The 15,601-nt window shown below is 41.2% G+C and overlaps 1 protein-coding gene across 10 annotated transcripts in view; it reads left to right on the top strand.

The window, feature by feature from the left end:
• SIDT1 (SID1 transmembrane family member 1) overlaps positions 1-15,601 on the top strand; it is a 108,619-nt gene that overhangs the window by 11,668 nt on the left and 81,350 nt on the right. Inside the window, exon 2 of one of the 10 annotated variants that reach the window (XM_060417753.1) lies at positions 645-798. The exons of the other annotated variants lie outside the window; for them this stretch is intronic. The gene's annotated coding sequence lies outside the window, so the exon portion shown is untranslated. The remainder of the gene's footprint in view (positions 1-644; positions 799-15,601) is intronic. 10 annotated transcript variants of the gene reach the window in all.

Raw genomic sequence — 15,601 nt, forward strand, 5'->3', positions numbered from 1 at the left:
TTACGGAGAATTTTAATGTTCTTCTCTGTACTTTCCAAACATTTCACAATAAATACAATAAATATTTCACAATAGTAAGAAAATAACATTTTACTTTTACTCAAGGCAAGGGAAGCACTGACTGGGGCAGTGTTTTATCCGTGTGTTCTACCCTTAGGTGTTTCTATCCCTTTTACCGCATGTGATCCTTCAGCAAATTCTCTTGCCTCCCTGAACTTTATTTTTCCCACTGATAAGAGGAGAAGATTGCAGTTCTGATCAGGAACTAAGGTTCTGTGTTCTGACTTTTTTTTTTTTTTTTTTTACCGTGTATGAGATTGTAGATTTTTTTAACTAGAGACTAGAAATTTCTTGCCAAAAAGATAATTTCTCTTTGTCATATAAAAGCAAGTAAATGGAAACTTCAAATTACTGTTTCCAAAAAACTACCCTCTTTTGTATGCTTTGAGGGGTTTCCCATAGGGCTCCTCACTGCCTGGAACTTGGTTTCCATGTGTTACCTGATATATCCCCTAGGTCATTCCTGTCAGCTTGACCTGAAGATACCATGAAACCTCTTGGTTGCTAGAAGTGCTAGCATTTCTTTCTTCATTTCAAATAGAAGTAATCACACCTTGTTGATACTATTACTCGTTGCCATGCAGCAACCCAGAAAACGTTAGCCAGCTCCTCCTGCCCTGTATAACACTGAAGCTGACTGAAGTTCCATCTCAACACATCAAGATGGTGCATTAATGATTTAAAGGCGCATCTAATGAGCTATTAGAATTGGACCTCACCACCCTTTCTGTCTATTTGGTAAGAAAAACATCAAATATACCATGGGCTACCAGATAATACATTCACAGTCCTTTCTATTTTGCTTAAAATAAAAATAAATTTATAAACGTTGATTTTCTTCTCTTGAATATTTTGAAAATGGAAACTTTGAGGTTTTCTGGTACAGAGTTGGTGATACAAACCGAAAGAAAACTGACGGACTTGTATTTTGCTCAAAACCTAAGATCAGCAGTAAGAGCATCATATTCCATTAAGTCCTCAGCCTAAGATCCTTTGGCTTTTATATATAATGTTTCTAAGAATGTGTGTAAAAATTGTATAGGAGAAGCAGTTGATTTACATGTTACAAGATAGTACTTCATTACTAAAAAGCAAAGCTGAGTCTTATGTAGCAAATTTAACTTATACAGTAAATTTTATTAATAATAGCCTTAATTAAAATTAATTTGCTGTACTAAATAATTATTCAAATTTTTGTTCCCCTTACCCCCTCAGTTTATTTGAAGTGACCATAACAGCCAAAGAAATTGATTTTACTACTGGCGAGAAGTTATGTGCAGACGTTAATTTTGTTACAAGATTTGACAGGGAATTTTCAGTTGGTTGAACAAGAAGAGTGAGGCTGACTTGAAGGTGTCATATTGAGAAAATGTGTGCAGAGAAAGCTACATTTAAGTTTTCTTTCCTGATAAGAAACTGGTAGAAATCCACTTCCCTGTCATAGTTCCCAAGACTTGGGACGTTTTCTCTCTATCCCTGGTGGCTCAGTGGTAAAGAATCTGCCTATGATACAGGAGCCACAAGAGACGTGGGTTCAGTCCCTGGGTTGGGAAGATTCTCTGGAGAAGGGCATGGCAAGCCACTCCAGTATTCTTTCCTGGAGAATACCATGGACAGAGGAGCCTAGAATCGCCAAGAGTCAGACACGACTGAAGCTACTTTGCATGCATGAACCACTGAAAAGCTCTTGAGGGGCTAGCTGTCAACCCATACTTTGAAGGAACTTTATTTTGGACCCAGCCTTCTACAGTTGATCCCAAGGATGGTTGGGGTGTCAGTATATAATTATGGAAATGTTGCCTATTTAAAAGTTAAGATCACCTTTTTTTGGTTAAACTTTAAAGTATTTGAATAAAATACTTATTTTCCAAAAATGGTGACAAAATTAAAGTTTATCTAACATCATCAAGTAACATGTTGTCCTGAATAAAACATCCTTTGGCCTCCTGGGAACTTAGACTTGATACTGTGAAGAGTGTAGATAAAAATTAACCTCTCTTTCTGCCTAATCTGGGATGCAAAAGATTTCCAACTTTGTTAGCTTCCTCACTGTTTTCCTATATGTATATATATTTTAACTCAACTTTATTTTTAAAAGCAGTTTTAAGTTTATAGAAAAATTAAGCAGAAAATGCAGAGAGTTCCCATATATTCTCTCTCCACCCACACAGTTTCCCTTATTATTAATATCTTGCATTAGCATGGCAAACTAATGATGAGCTGATATTAATGTAATATTGCTGTCATATTGACCTTAATTATTTATTAAAGTCCATAGTTTACATTAGGTTTACTTTTGGTGTTGTACAGTTCTGTGGGTGCTGAGAAATGCATCATGTCATATATCCATCATTACAGTAGATTATACAGAATAATTTCACTCCCACAAAAATCCTGTGTATTCTACCTACTCTTCCTTTCTTCGTTTCTCTCAGACCCCAGCAATCACTGATTTTCTTTACTCTCTTTTTAGTTTCACTTTTTCCAGAACATCACATAATTAACATCATACAGCATGTAGCCTTTTCAGACTTGCCTCTTTCTCTTAGCTTTCAAGGATCCTGCATGTCTTCAAGACTTGATAGCTTATTTCTTTTTAGTACTAAATATTCTATTGTTTGGGTGTACCATAGTTTGTTTATCCATTCACTTGTTAAAGACATCATGGTTGCTTCCAATTTTTGGTAATTATGAATTAAGCTGCTGTAAACATTCAGGTGCAGATTTTGTATGGACACAAGTTTTCAACTCATTTGAGTAACTCCCCAAAAGCTTAATTTCTAGATCATATGGTAAGAGTATGTTTAGTTTTATAAAGAAACCTCTCAAACTTGTCTTCCCAAGTGGCTGAACCACTTTGCAGTCCCACCAGGAAGGAATGAGAGTTCATGTTCCACATCTTTATCTGCATCTTGTGTTGTCAGTGCTTTGGATTTCAGCCATTCTGATAGGTGTAGGGTGATATCTTATTGTTTTCACTTGCAACTTCCGAATGGCATGTGTAGTTGAGTATCTTTTCATATGTTTATTTTCCATCTGCATATATTCTTTGGTGAGGCATCTTCTCAGATCTTTTGTTCACTTTTAAACTGGGTTGTTTGTTTCCTTATTGTTGAATTTTAAGTGTTCTTTGTAGATTCTGGATAGCAGTCCTTTATCAGACACAAGTTTTGTAAATATCTTCCCCTCGTCTGTGAGCTTATCTTCTTATTCTCTTAATAGTATTTTTTACAGAGCAGTCATTCTTTAATGAATTACCATTTCTCAGTATTTTTCCCCATGGATCATGCCTTTGGTGTTGTATCTAAAAAGTTGTCATAAAATCTAAGATCACCTAGATTTTCTCCTGTGTTATCTTCTGGAAATTTTATAGTTGGGAATTTCACATTTAGGTTTGTGATTCATCTGGGGTACGTGTTGGTGAAAGGTGTAAAGTCTCTGTCTAGAATTTTTGTTTGGTTTTTGTTTTGCTTATGATACCCAATTGTTCTAGCACCATTGTTGAAAAGACTGCCCTAGGATTTCAGTCTTACATGTATATTTATGGCCTATCTTGGACCAAAGAGCTTAAGCAGCTCGTTTTTTGGGATTCACTGTCCTCACTATTGTTCCCAACCTTCCTCCCTGTTACCACCACCTCCAGTCTCTTGTTGCTCCTTTGCTTTATGTATCTTATGTCTCTCTGCTTTTTTCCATCCCTTTTGTCTTTCCAGTCCAAGGTTCTTGCTCTTCTCTGGCTTTTTGAAGCTTTGCTACTGGCAAAATATTCTTTCTCCTTCATTTCAGAAAATACGCTTGTTGCTTCTTTCCTGATTCAGAGTCAAGATGGGTCCTCTCATTCACTGGAGAGCTGGTCTCTCAATTTTTAAGGTTTTGCTATAGAATTTTATTAATACCAGTGGTGGAGGATGAAGAACATATATTATTTGGGGATTCAGTGTATATTTGTCTTGACTTCATGTGCTGTTTTTGCCTTTATTCATGCTAACAAGATTTTCTTTGTCAAGTTTGCTTAGCTGCAGAAATGCATCATTGGGATTGCATTTGAGACTTTTTTCTATCCTTTCCAAAAAGAAATATAAAATATCCCGCAAAACCATAAGAAAGAGAAAATTGTAATTTAAACTTAAGAGCTGAAAGGACCTTATAAATTACCCAATCTCTTCCTCTTAACGGGAGAGAAAACTGAGCTGGTAAAAAAAAAATTACTTGTCCAAATTACGTAACTAGTTTGAAGCAAAGCCAGCAACATAACTTGGGTTCCTAAGGACATTTCCTTGGGATATTTCTATTAAAGCCTCCCATAAAAGCACATCTTTTATGATTATCAACAACAATAAACACAGTTTTTAAGAACTATAGTCATACTTCCACAGTCAGGTCGTTTGATCGTACAATTTAAGAGATTTATGTCTGACTCCCTTACAATTACTGAAAATTGAAACAGGATTTTCATTTCTGTTTTTCTTCTAAGGACTGTCTAAACATCTCTTTGCCTGTGTAAGTCAGACAAGCAGAGCTGACAATAAGTACAGCTGTGAATCTGACAGACTTCCTTCAGTGTTTCACGGAGCCACATCCGCCCACCAACCGTGATCCTACCCTGACCCTGCGGACCAATCTTCATCTCTTTAGTGCTTTATCATCATTGATGCTGGGTTCCTCCTTTGCACAGAGAGAGTGCAGCTTGGAGACCCAAGCAGTTAACCTGTTACCCTAAGACATTAAGTATTAATCCCGAGAACTGGTATTTCCAGATCCCCACTGAGTCCGGAAATAAGCTATGAAGATAAACTATAGCAAACAGGAATAACTGACTACTCTGTCCCTTTAGATCTAACTGACCTTTTGTGGATGAAGTGACTCACAACTATTTTAATTTACCTAACCAGTGGTATATATTACACTCCCTCCCAAATTAGCATGTAAATGTTCACCATTTTATTTGATCCTCTCTAATACTTACAAAAAAGGAATCTTGTATCCGTCCCCAAACTCTCCCCATATTGACGTCACCAGAGTGAAGAAATTGAAGATTTCTAGGAGAGGGACTGTGTTTATCTGGGTATTAAAGGGACAAACGTGGGGGATAATGAGAGAGGCAAACAGAGGGAAGTCTGGGTGTGCAGAGGTGGTTTAGGGTGATCCGTGGATAGTAAAGTTCAAGTTAGCTGCAGGATATGAGTAAAGCAGACAGAGAAGGAAAGAGGGTGTGGGGTCAGGCAAGGCTTTTGGCTACATCAACAGAAATCAGCTAACCAACATAAGCAGAAAAAGAATTTACCAGATGGATATTGGGTAGCACCCAACCTGAGTTCCCAAGCTCCCACTAGAGTAACCAAGAGAGAATACACTGTAGAAATAACAACAGTCGCGAAGCAGGAATGTTGTGGCCAAGATGCTCACCTAGGCACCACCACCTTCTCAGCCATTAGGCATGGTCACCCCTAGGCCCTGCTGTCACGGTCCCTACTGATGCCACTACTGACAGTGAATGCTAAACTCTCCCTTCATCTTGTGTCATTTAATCACCATTGAAAGTACCAGGTGAGAGCATCCAACCATCTGAGCATGAGTCCTGTATCTGGCCTCTGTGGCGTCTACAGGGAGTCTTTCCTCCCACCAAACACGCAAGTGCGATAGAGGGGAGGATGTTCCTCTAAAACAAGCAAGGCATTTGGTTGCTGTTGTTTAATTGCCAAGTCATGTCCGATTCTTTTGCGACCACATGGACTGTAGTCTGCCAGGCTCCTCTGTCCCTGTGTGTGCTAAGTCTCTCAGTCGTGTCCACCTCTTTGCAACCCTGTGGATTATAGCCCGCCAGGCTCCTCTGTCCATGGGATTCTCCAGGCAAGAATACTGGAGTGCGTTGCCATGCCCTCCTCCAGAGGATCTTCCTGACCCAGGGACTGAACCCACGTCTCTTTTGTCTCTGCATTGGCAGGTGGGTTCTTTATCACTAGCACCACTATCAACTCCACTAAAGTTTTCATGGGGTGTCTCTAGTGAGGATGTTTGTTGGAAGACAGCTACATGGACCCAGACATAAGTGATCAGGGACTGAAGGGAGGAGATCTAGGCTAGCAAAGGCTTCTGTCTTTGCCCATTTAATGAGAAGTATTTCATCTGAGCATCAGAATAGAACCCAAGTCATATATATATCATCTCTGCCACAGTGTTTACTCCACAATTAGAAATAGTTTTGTCTCTTAAATATGGTCCTCCCTGAGATGTCTTCTGCTTGTCTCAGGAAATTTTCTTTGAAGAGTTTGAAGAGGAAGATGTTTGCAGATGATTAGCTTTGTCTTGTTTAGGAAGCAGTTTACTTTAGGTTACACTTATGTCCCAACAATACATATTTAAAATTATAAATGGCACCGGTCTGGCAATGAATACCACTACAGCAATAAACAGCTGCTAAGTGTCAGATCATAACTCTCACAATGATCGCAGTTTCATAGTGCTTTTCCATCTTTAGAGCATTAATTAAGCAGGCCCCAGAACAGCTCTAGAAGAAGCATGCCTGCAGTGCAATCATTCAGCACATAAATAAAAGCCAGGGAGTAGCTTCTTGTGTTCTGCCTCAAATCAGAAAAATAATCATTTTTCCCTCTTTAACCCCCTCATGGGAGAAGGAGTAGAAGGAGGGAATAGAGAGACAAAGGAAAGATAAAGAGGAAAGAGAAATCACACACAGAGATGAGCACACTCAGATGCCTGAGAGGTTGGTGAATCAGCAGAAACCCCTGGTTCTGTCCCAGGAGCCCAGGCTGGAGATGCCTCAACCTGAGGGAGGGAAGTTGGATGGAGGAGCTAACGCAAAGGCTGTGAGAGGCCCTGGAGAGAAGGTGGCCAGCCCTTGTCTGGAGAGGCAAATGGCTGCCCACAGTTTATGAGGCCATGGGTAGGGAACAGGATGGGGGAGAGCTTTCTTGCCTCCCTTGGTTTGGCCCCAGTGGACTGCCACCTGCCCGGCCTTGTCATCATCAGGAGGGAGGAAGCAAGCAGCACCCACCTGGGGATGCTGGCTTGTGGGATGATGTCTGTGGAGGCTGGAGGGGAGCAGGGTAACCACCATGCCTACTGACCTGCTGACTCTGAGCAGCCCCTGCTTCCCCACTGCCGCCTTTTCCGGGTAGAGGCCAGCAGGTCAGGATGGGAGCAGGAATGGTGGGGAAGCGGTGGGGGAGAAGGGGAGAAGTAAAATTGGTGGGAGACAAAGAAGCTAGAGCAGTGATGACTGGTGTGATCAGCTTAGGCTCTCTACCCTTCCGGTGTCCCTGCTGCACTGCACTCCTCTGCATTTAGCGTCTCTCTTCTGAGGTTCTCACTGCTGCCTTAGGTGGATGATGCCTCAGAGAATCAGAGCCTATGGGAGGAAATAACAACAGATTTGCAGAGGGAACTAACATGAGAAACGTCAACCTTTATCAGATGTAGCAGAATTGATGAACATGAGGAGTAAGGCATCATCATAAGCAAAGTGAATATCCTGGGAGAGATATGAATAGGAGGGCACTGTTCAGATGAAACAGGTTACAGTTATAATGATGAACCAACTGGACATCCCAGGTTGAAAAAATAATGTTGTTTACACAAAGACCTCGGCAATGGGCTGAACATTAGAGTGAATGATGGATTAGAGAACTGGAGAATAAAGCTGAGGATCTACCTAAAGAGATGTAGAAATTAAAAAGAAAAAATAATGATAAAAATTCAGAAATTGGGAGGGCAGACTCAAGTATGACATCAACATAGTAGGGGTCTCACAGGAAGAAAACAAATGGAGAGAAAGGAATATCTGTAGAAATAATGCTGAAGAATCAATAACAGCCATTTCCCTGACATCCTGGGGTGTTTTTAAGATTTGTGAAAGGCTACAACCTTAGCTGGACTACCTCCAGTCATATGAAAACAATAACTGTGGTGTATGTATTAGCGTTGTTAGTCGCTCAGTTGTGTCTGATTCTTTAAGACACCATGGACTGTAGTCTGCCAGGCTCCTCTGTCCATGTGATTCTCCAGGCAAGAATACTGGAGTGGGTTGCCATTCCCTTCTCAGGGATCTTCCTGACCCAGGGACTGAACCTAGATCTCTTGCATTGCAGGCAGATTCTTTACCATCTGAGCCACCACGGAACTAAGTGTCAAATACATGCTTGATTCCAAATACGTCACAAAGTCCTCAAAGAGAGACAAAACAAATACATGGAACAATAAGCAAATGTGAAACATGAAAATATGATGTAATTGAGTGCTAAATTGGGTAGTACAGTTCATACAGTTTATCAGTTTTATGATATTAAGTGACGAGATTAAGGTGAATTAAGAGTCTTCAAGACATACCAGACTTGACACCAGTTCTTGTGGGGGAAAAAAAAAAAAAATCACAGAATTTCCCAAAATGTGTTCTATGGAACATTGTTACGTGGAATGGTCTCAGTGCTCCATGTAAAAGGGATTCCAAGCGTAGTGAAATTTGGCCATGTTTTGACCGCCCAATATCTGAACCCCATTCCTGTATATTTGGGGGAAAGTCCTCATTTCATGCGTCCTTGCTGGAGATAGAGCTCTTTCCACTAGGGAAGCAGAACAGCAGGCATCTGCTTTCTCAAACACACCTTTCCCACACCCACCAAGCTCAGACCTGGGCGTGTGGCCTCAGTGTGCTTATCAGACCTGCTTTCCCCAGACTTTGATATGGAGCCAGTGATCCAGGGAGGCAGCTGTTCAGCAGCAACAGAGGCAGCACTGGGCATCCGGGGATGGTCGTGGCAAAGGGGTGGTAGCACTTAAAACCTCCCAAAGGCTCTCTATTGTCCTTGGAGTAAAGCTCCAACTTCCCTATTGTGACTTTAAGACTCCTCAGGACCATCATGGCCTTTCAGGACCTCACACTTCAGCAAACCCGATTTTCCCTTAATCCTTCAGACTTGCATCTTGCCTTCTCTCTCTCTCTTTCTCTTTCCCTCTTTCTTCTCTTTTCTTCCTTGTGTCTGCGGTACTGTTCCCTTTGTTTGGACATTTCTCTTGCTTTGTCTGCATTTTTCTGGTTAATTTCTGTTCATCCTTTAGGAAGGTATTTCCCAGAAAGTCTGTGCCATGCACTTCCACAGCGACTTGAATGTTAATACACTTGCTTGTTGAATTGGCATTCCGTGTGCAAACATGTGATCTCAGTGAGGGCAAAGGCTATGTCCACACTGCTTAGTAAGGTATCTTCGTGCCTGGGACAATGCCTGGCACAGGGTGGGGAGTCAAATATTTACTGAATGAACAAAGTCCATCCTAAAGGAGCTACAATCTAGACTGTGTATTGTTCTATATTCCTAGCCTGCCAATTATTATACCTATCGTCATTGTTTTCTCATGTTTTTACTGGAATTTAAATGTTTAAAATAAAATTTAAGTCATAAGCCAAATAAGGAAAGAGTATATAAATGTATTTCTGTCCAGATTATTGCTGGCATAATGACATGGGTGAGACAAGGTCTGTAAAGCATGATTCTTAGGAAAGTGCTCTGAATACAAAATGCTGAGAATCTAAAATAGGGAATAAATAGCTTCCAAGGGGTAAACTGCTCTTTTCAATGGGATGAACGAGCTCCTCCAGGAAAGCTGGAAGCCAGACTGTGAAAGGAAATTAATATCCTACGTGAGATGGACTACACAGCCTTCTCCTCTGCCGGGGTAGTTGGGCTTGCGTGTCTCCACACATGGAAAACTGTCAGTCAACAGCTGATTAACTGGTGAACGTGCAAGAGTGGGAAACTACCGTCCCAACCCAGAGCCGGGTAGGGCAGCTCTGCCTTCTACTCTGCCGGATACTCGGCAGGTCACAGAACATGGTCACCAATAGTCTAGGGAGATGGATAGTTTGGGTGTGACTGTTCCCATTCTACAGTTGAGGAAACTGAGAATTCAAGTGATTTTTCCAAAGTCACCCAGATAGTAGATGTCATACCAGAAATAAAATCCAGGTCTACATGTCTTTCTGCATTATAGCAGAGGTTTACAGAAGATGGTTTTCTAAGGCTGCATCAGCCAAAGTGAATTTTAAACAATCACATCAATAACTACAGGAATCACTTTAATGCTTATCTTAAAAAAAAAAAAAGAAAGTATGATTAAAGCAACTCAGTTCCCTGCAGTAGTTATGAAACCCATGGATGAAATGCTTCATTTACTAGGACTTTCTAGCTTCGAGTAAGAAAAGGATTCAGAACTGCAAGGTCACTTTGCTCCAGGGCAGCTCTTTTCACTCAGTAGTCACATAATGGACTCTGTCAGCGGCGCCCTTCCTTCAGCATGAAGGCTCTTGGCAAGGGGATACAGGTTGGAGATCAGCTGATGATCAGGAAAAGGTGCAGAGTCCTGGAGATCTCACCACCTAAAAAGTCTACAAATCTAATGTTACAAACTGACTTATGCCCTCCTCCCCAAGTAATGTTGAACTGCTAACCCCCTGTGAATGTAATCTTATTGGGAAGAAGGCTCTTTGCAGATGTAGTTTGATTAAGATGAGGTCATTAAGATGGGCCCTAATTCAATGTGGCTGAAATCTTTATAAAAAGAGAGAGATTTTGGACCCAGACATGCACAGAGAGGGGAACAGAGTGTGAAACACACACTGACAGAACGCCATGATGACAGAGAGAGGGACTGCATGGATGCAGCTGCTGGCCAAGGAACCTCAAGAGTCCACCATCACCACCAGGATGAGCAAGAGGCAAGAAAGCAAAGGACGCCACCAGAGTCTCAGAGGGAGCATGGCCTGGCCGACATCTTGATTTCAGATCTACTCTCTGGAACTGTGAGAGAATACATTTTTGTTGTTTTAAGAACCAGTTTGTGATACTTTCTTATGGCAGCCCTAGAAAATTCATGCACCTAATAACACAGAATTCTAGGCTGGCACATTACTGTCCAGTGCAGTACTGGCTTCATCTTCATTTTCCTTTTCCAGGGAAGAGCAATGCAGAAATGAGCCATGTTCGTCAGACCAAAGATAATGTAAGGTTCTCCAGCCAGTCAAGAGGGAGAAAGAGAGAGAGAGAGAGAGAGAGGGAGAGAGAGGGAGGCTGTAATCAGTGAAGTTAATGTAAGCAGGTCAATCACTAGTAAGATCAGACTATAGCAAAATGAGTCAGGAGAGCAATGAGGGTAAGTTTTGGAGACTGTTTGCCACATCCCTGAATAACAAAGAACCTGTATACAGAATTTAATATACAGAGAATACTGGACAGTGGTTAGGACCTAGCACTTTCACTGCCAGGGCTGGGTTCAGTCCCTGGTTGAGGAACTAAGATTCCGCAAGTCGTGCAGCCAAAACAGAAACAAAGAACCTGTATAAAATGTAAGAGTGACAGTTGTTGCTCAGAAGTGGGCAAACACAAATGCTAGTGTACCAGGGCTTCTGGATGATGATGATAGTGTTGAAATATTTCATGCAATAAACAAGAATGGAAAATAATATAACAAACACTTATGTACCCGCAACGTTAGGAAGCAAAAAGATGATCAGAATTCCCTACTTACCCCTGCCTGTCCTCTTCCTTCATCCCCCAAAGTAACCGTTATAGGGATGTAATTTTTCATAGGTCTCTTGATTTATGCACATCTTACAAGAAAGCAAGGACTGAAAGTTTTCTATACCATTCTTTCAAGGACATTTATATAGTGAACACCTCAGAAGACAGAGATGGTGTCCCCCTTTGGGGCAAAAGTCAGGCAGGCTTTCTGCCCATGTTGTGACCAGACTAATAAAGTCCTTGCCTCTAACCCAGGAGTCTGGGTCTTCTATCAGTATTGATGAAGCTGTGGCAAATGGGGTAAAGTCTCAGGTTTTTTCAAGTTTTTTAAAACAATGGTCTTAAATTTGGTGTTTATTATTTCCATGTATATGTGTATTTTATTAAAGACAGAAATATAGACAGACAAGTAGATAGATACTGTTTTGCTTAAGTTTTTGTAAATAGGATCATGCAGTATGTATCCTTCAGCAACTTTCTCTTAATTTATCTCCTTTAGTTTTTCATACTCATCCATATTCTAGTTCATTCATTTCATTCTTGTTGATGACTCCTTGTGCGTATGTAAGAGTTTTCCTTGTGTATAAATTTAGGGATGGAAATGCTGGAATGTAATGTGAAACCATCTTCAGGCTTAGTACATATTGCCAATTTGCTCTCTGATATGGTTGTACCAAACATTTTCATAAGCAATATGCAAGAGTTCCTATTTTTCTCCATTCTTGGAAATGTGGTATTGTCATACTTTTGTCTTTACCTATCTGATGAGTATGAAGTATTCCCATCTTTTCACACGATCTTTGGTCATTCTTCTCTTCAGTTGATGTTTATATTCTTTACCCATTTTTTTCCATTGGGTTACTGTGTTTTCCTATGAGTTTTCAGGATTCTTTATATATTCAAGATACTGATGCTTTGTCTGTTCAGTTCAGTCGCTCAGTCGTGTCCAGCTCTTTGCAACCCCAGGAAACACAACACGCCAGGCCTCCCTGTCCATCACCAACTCCCGGAGTCCACCCAAACCCGTGTCCATTGAGTCGGTGATGCCATCCAACCTCTGTTGTCCCCTTCTCCTCCCACCTTCAATCTTTCCCAGCATCAGGGTCTTTTCAAATGAGTCAGTTATTCACAAAGTATTGGAGTTTCAGCTTCAGCATCAGTCCTTCCAATGAATATTCAGGACTGATTTCCTTTAGGATGGACTGGTTGGATCTCCTTGCAGTCCAAGGGACTCTCAAGAATCTTCTCCAACACCGCAGTTCAAAAGCATCAATTCTTCAGTGCTCAGCTTTCTTTACAGTCCAACTCTCACATCCATACATGACTACTGGAAAAATCATAGCTTTGACTAGACGGACCTTTGTTGGCAAAGTAATGTCTCTGCTTTTTAATATGCTATCTAGGTTGGTCATAACTTTTCTTCCAAGGAGTGTCTTTTAATTTCATGGCTGCAATCACCCAATGGGTAAAAAATGGCTGCAGTGATTTTGGAGCCCCCAAAATAAAGTCTCTGGCTCCTCTTCTGTAAATGGAACCTTTGGACTAGATGATCGCCCTGAGTACCTTCCCAGATGTAAGTTTCTCTAACACTATCAGTCCAGGTTATGTGCACCAGCCAGGCAACAGCAGGACCTATGCGAACAGTCTCCTCTTCACTATAACTTGGTAAGTGACTGATTAGCTTCTGTGTTTTTCCCTCTAACTCCTCCGCATGGGTAGCCACTTTGTCCTCTGGGTGCTCATAGCACCGCTCATGTTGCTACTATAACACCATCACATTATGCTTTTGATAATAACACCATCTGTCTCTGTGACTAGATAATGAGCTACACAAGGACAGGGTTGCCTCTAGCATATCCTTAGTACCTCCTATAGCTCCTGATTTAGTGAATGTCTGATGAATGATTGAGGGAGCATGGGCAGGTAGGAAGAAAGGATGGAAACAGAGAAGACAGAGAGAGAGGGAAGAAGGAATGAAGGAGGGGCAGAAGGACAATATACACCCAATGAACATAAGTTATTAAAACAGTTACCAAATCATTTGTATTTGTTTATAAAAAATTTGTTCTGTGATGTTTGTGACATGAAGAAGAGGAACCATTAATGAATATTATTGTAGCCATTTTACATCTAGAATCAGCTTTTCGAGATCACATCATAAAAAAATGGTATGCCTAATAATTGTGTGTGTACTCGGTAGTGTCCGATTCTTTGCAACCCCATGAACCGTAGTCCACCAGGTTCCTCTGTCCGTGGGATTTCCCAGGCAAGAATACTGGAGCGGATTGCCATTTCCTCCTCCTGGGGATCTTCCCAGCCCAGGGATCGAACCTGCATCTGCTGCATTGGCAGGCGGATTCTTTACCACTGTGCCACCTGGGAAGCCCTAATAATGGAAACCAGCAATTTCTGATTTTTAATCTCATGTGGACTGCAAGGAGATCCAACCAGTCCATCCTAAAGGAGAGCAGTCCTGGGTGTTCATTGGAAGGACTGATGTTGAAGCTGAAACTCCAATACTTTGGATACCTGATGCGAAGAGCTGACTCATTTGAAAAGACTTTGATGCTGGAAAAGATTGAGGGCATGAGGAGAAGGGGACGACAGAGGATGAGATGGTTGGATGGCATCACGGACTCAATGGACATGGGTTTGGGTGGACTTCGGAAGTTGGTGATGGACAGGGAGGCCTGGCATGCTGCATTTCTTGGGGTTGCAAAGAGTCAGACATGACTGAGCAACTGAACTGAACTGAACTGAATTTCTGATTTTTAATCTCATGTTCTAAGAAAGTCTCATTATTTTAGCAAAACCAAACTAGATCTTGAATTAAACTTACTTTTACCCTCTTTCTGCAACAGAGCTGCATTATTTGCAATTTTGAACTTTTCCCTACTGACATGTTCTAAAGGATTAAAAAGAGACTCTCTAAGCTTTAAGACCTTTCATAATTGTGATCTATATATCAGAGATGGGAATACTTCGGTACTTCTTCCCTCATAATTATAATGCAATTCCCTACTTGTAGCAAACATAGTTAACAAGTTATATATATAAAAGCGCTTTTGTTGTCATGACAACAGGAAGCAGCAACAGAAGGGGAAATCTTGGCTCTTAAGAGTGGTCTTTTATAAGGTATCAGAGTCCGTTATGAATTCAATACCTTCATTTAGTTTTGCCTTTACATGGCTTGCTTCATTGCTGCAAAGGTAATCTAACTTTCTCAGTTGAATATTAGCCTCTGGAAAAGCAAAGCAACATCTGAACAGGACTTTTTATCCCTTCCTGGGGGAGGGGTGCATTATCTGCTCATCTTGAAAAACTGCCCAGTGTTTTCTATCTCTTACTCTTAATGTATTTTTTGCAGTTTATTATGCCAGTATCTCTGAGGTTTGGTTTTTTGTTTTTAATTTTTAATTGAATGATAATTACAGTGTTATGTGTCTATTGAATATAAGCAAAGTGGCTCAGTCGTGTCTGACTCTTTGCAACCCCATGGACTGTAGCCTACCAGGCTCCTCCGTCCATGGAATTTTCCAGGCAAGAATACTGGAGTGGGTTGCCATTTTCTTCTCCAGGTATCTTCCCAACCCAGGGATCAAACCCAGGTCTCCTGCATTGCAGGCAGATGCTTTACCGTCTGAGCCACCAGGGAAGCCTAAACAGGTGAAAGTGAAAGCCACTCAGTCATGTCTGACTCTTTGCAACCCCATGGACTACACAATCCAGGGAATTCTCTAGAGTACTCCAGAGTACTGGAGTGGGCAGTCTATCCCTTCTCCAGGAGATCTTCCCAACCTAGGGATCGAACCAGGGTCTCCTGCATTGCAGGCAGATTCTTTACCAACTGAGCTATCGGGGAAGCCAACACAGTGGCTTTTAAAAAAAATTAATTTCTTTACTTTAATTGAGGCTAATTACTTTGCAATATTGTGGTGGTTTTTGCCATACATTGACATGAATCAGCCACAGGTGTACATGTGTCCCCCATCCCAAACCCCCCTCCCACC

Source organism: Ovis aries, chromosome 1 (genome assembly GCF_016772045.2).
Source record: "Ovis aries strain OAR_USU_Benz2616 breed Rambouillet chromosome 1, ARS-UI_Ramb_v3.0, whole genome shotgun sequence".
NCBI lineage: Eukaryota > Metazoa > Chordata > Mammalia > Artiodactyla > Bovidae > Ovis > Ovis aries.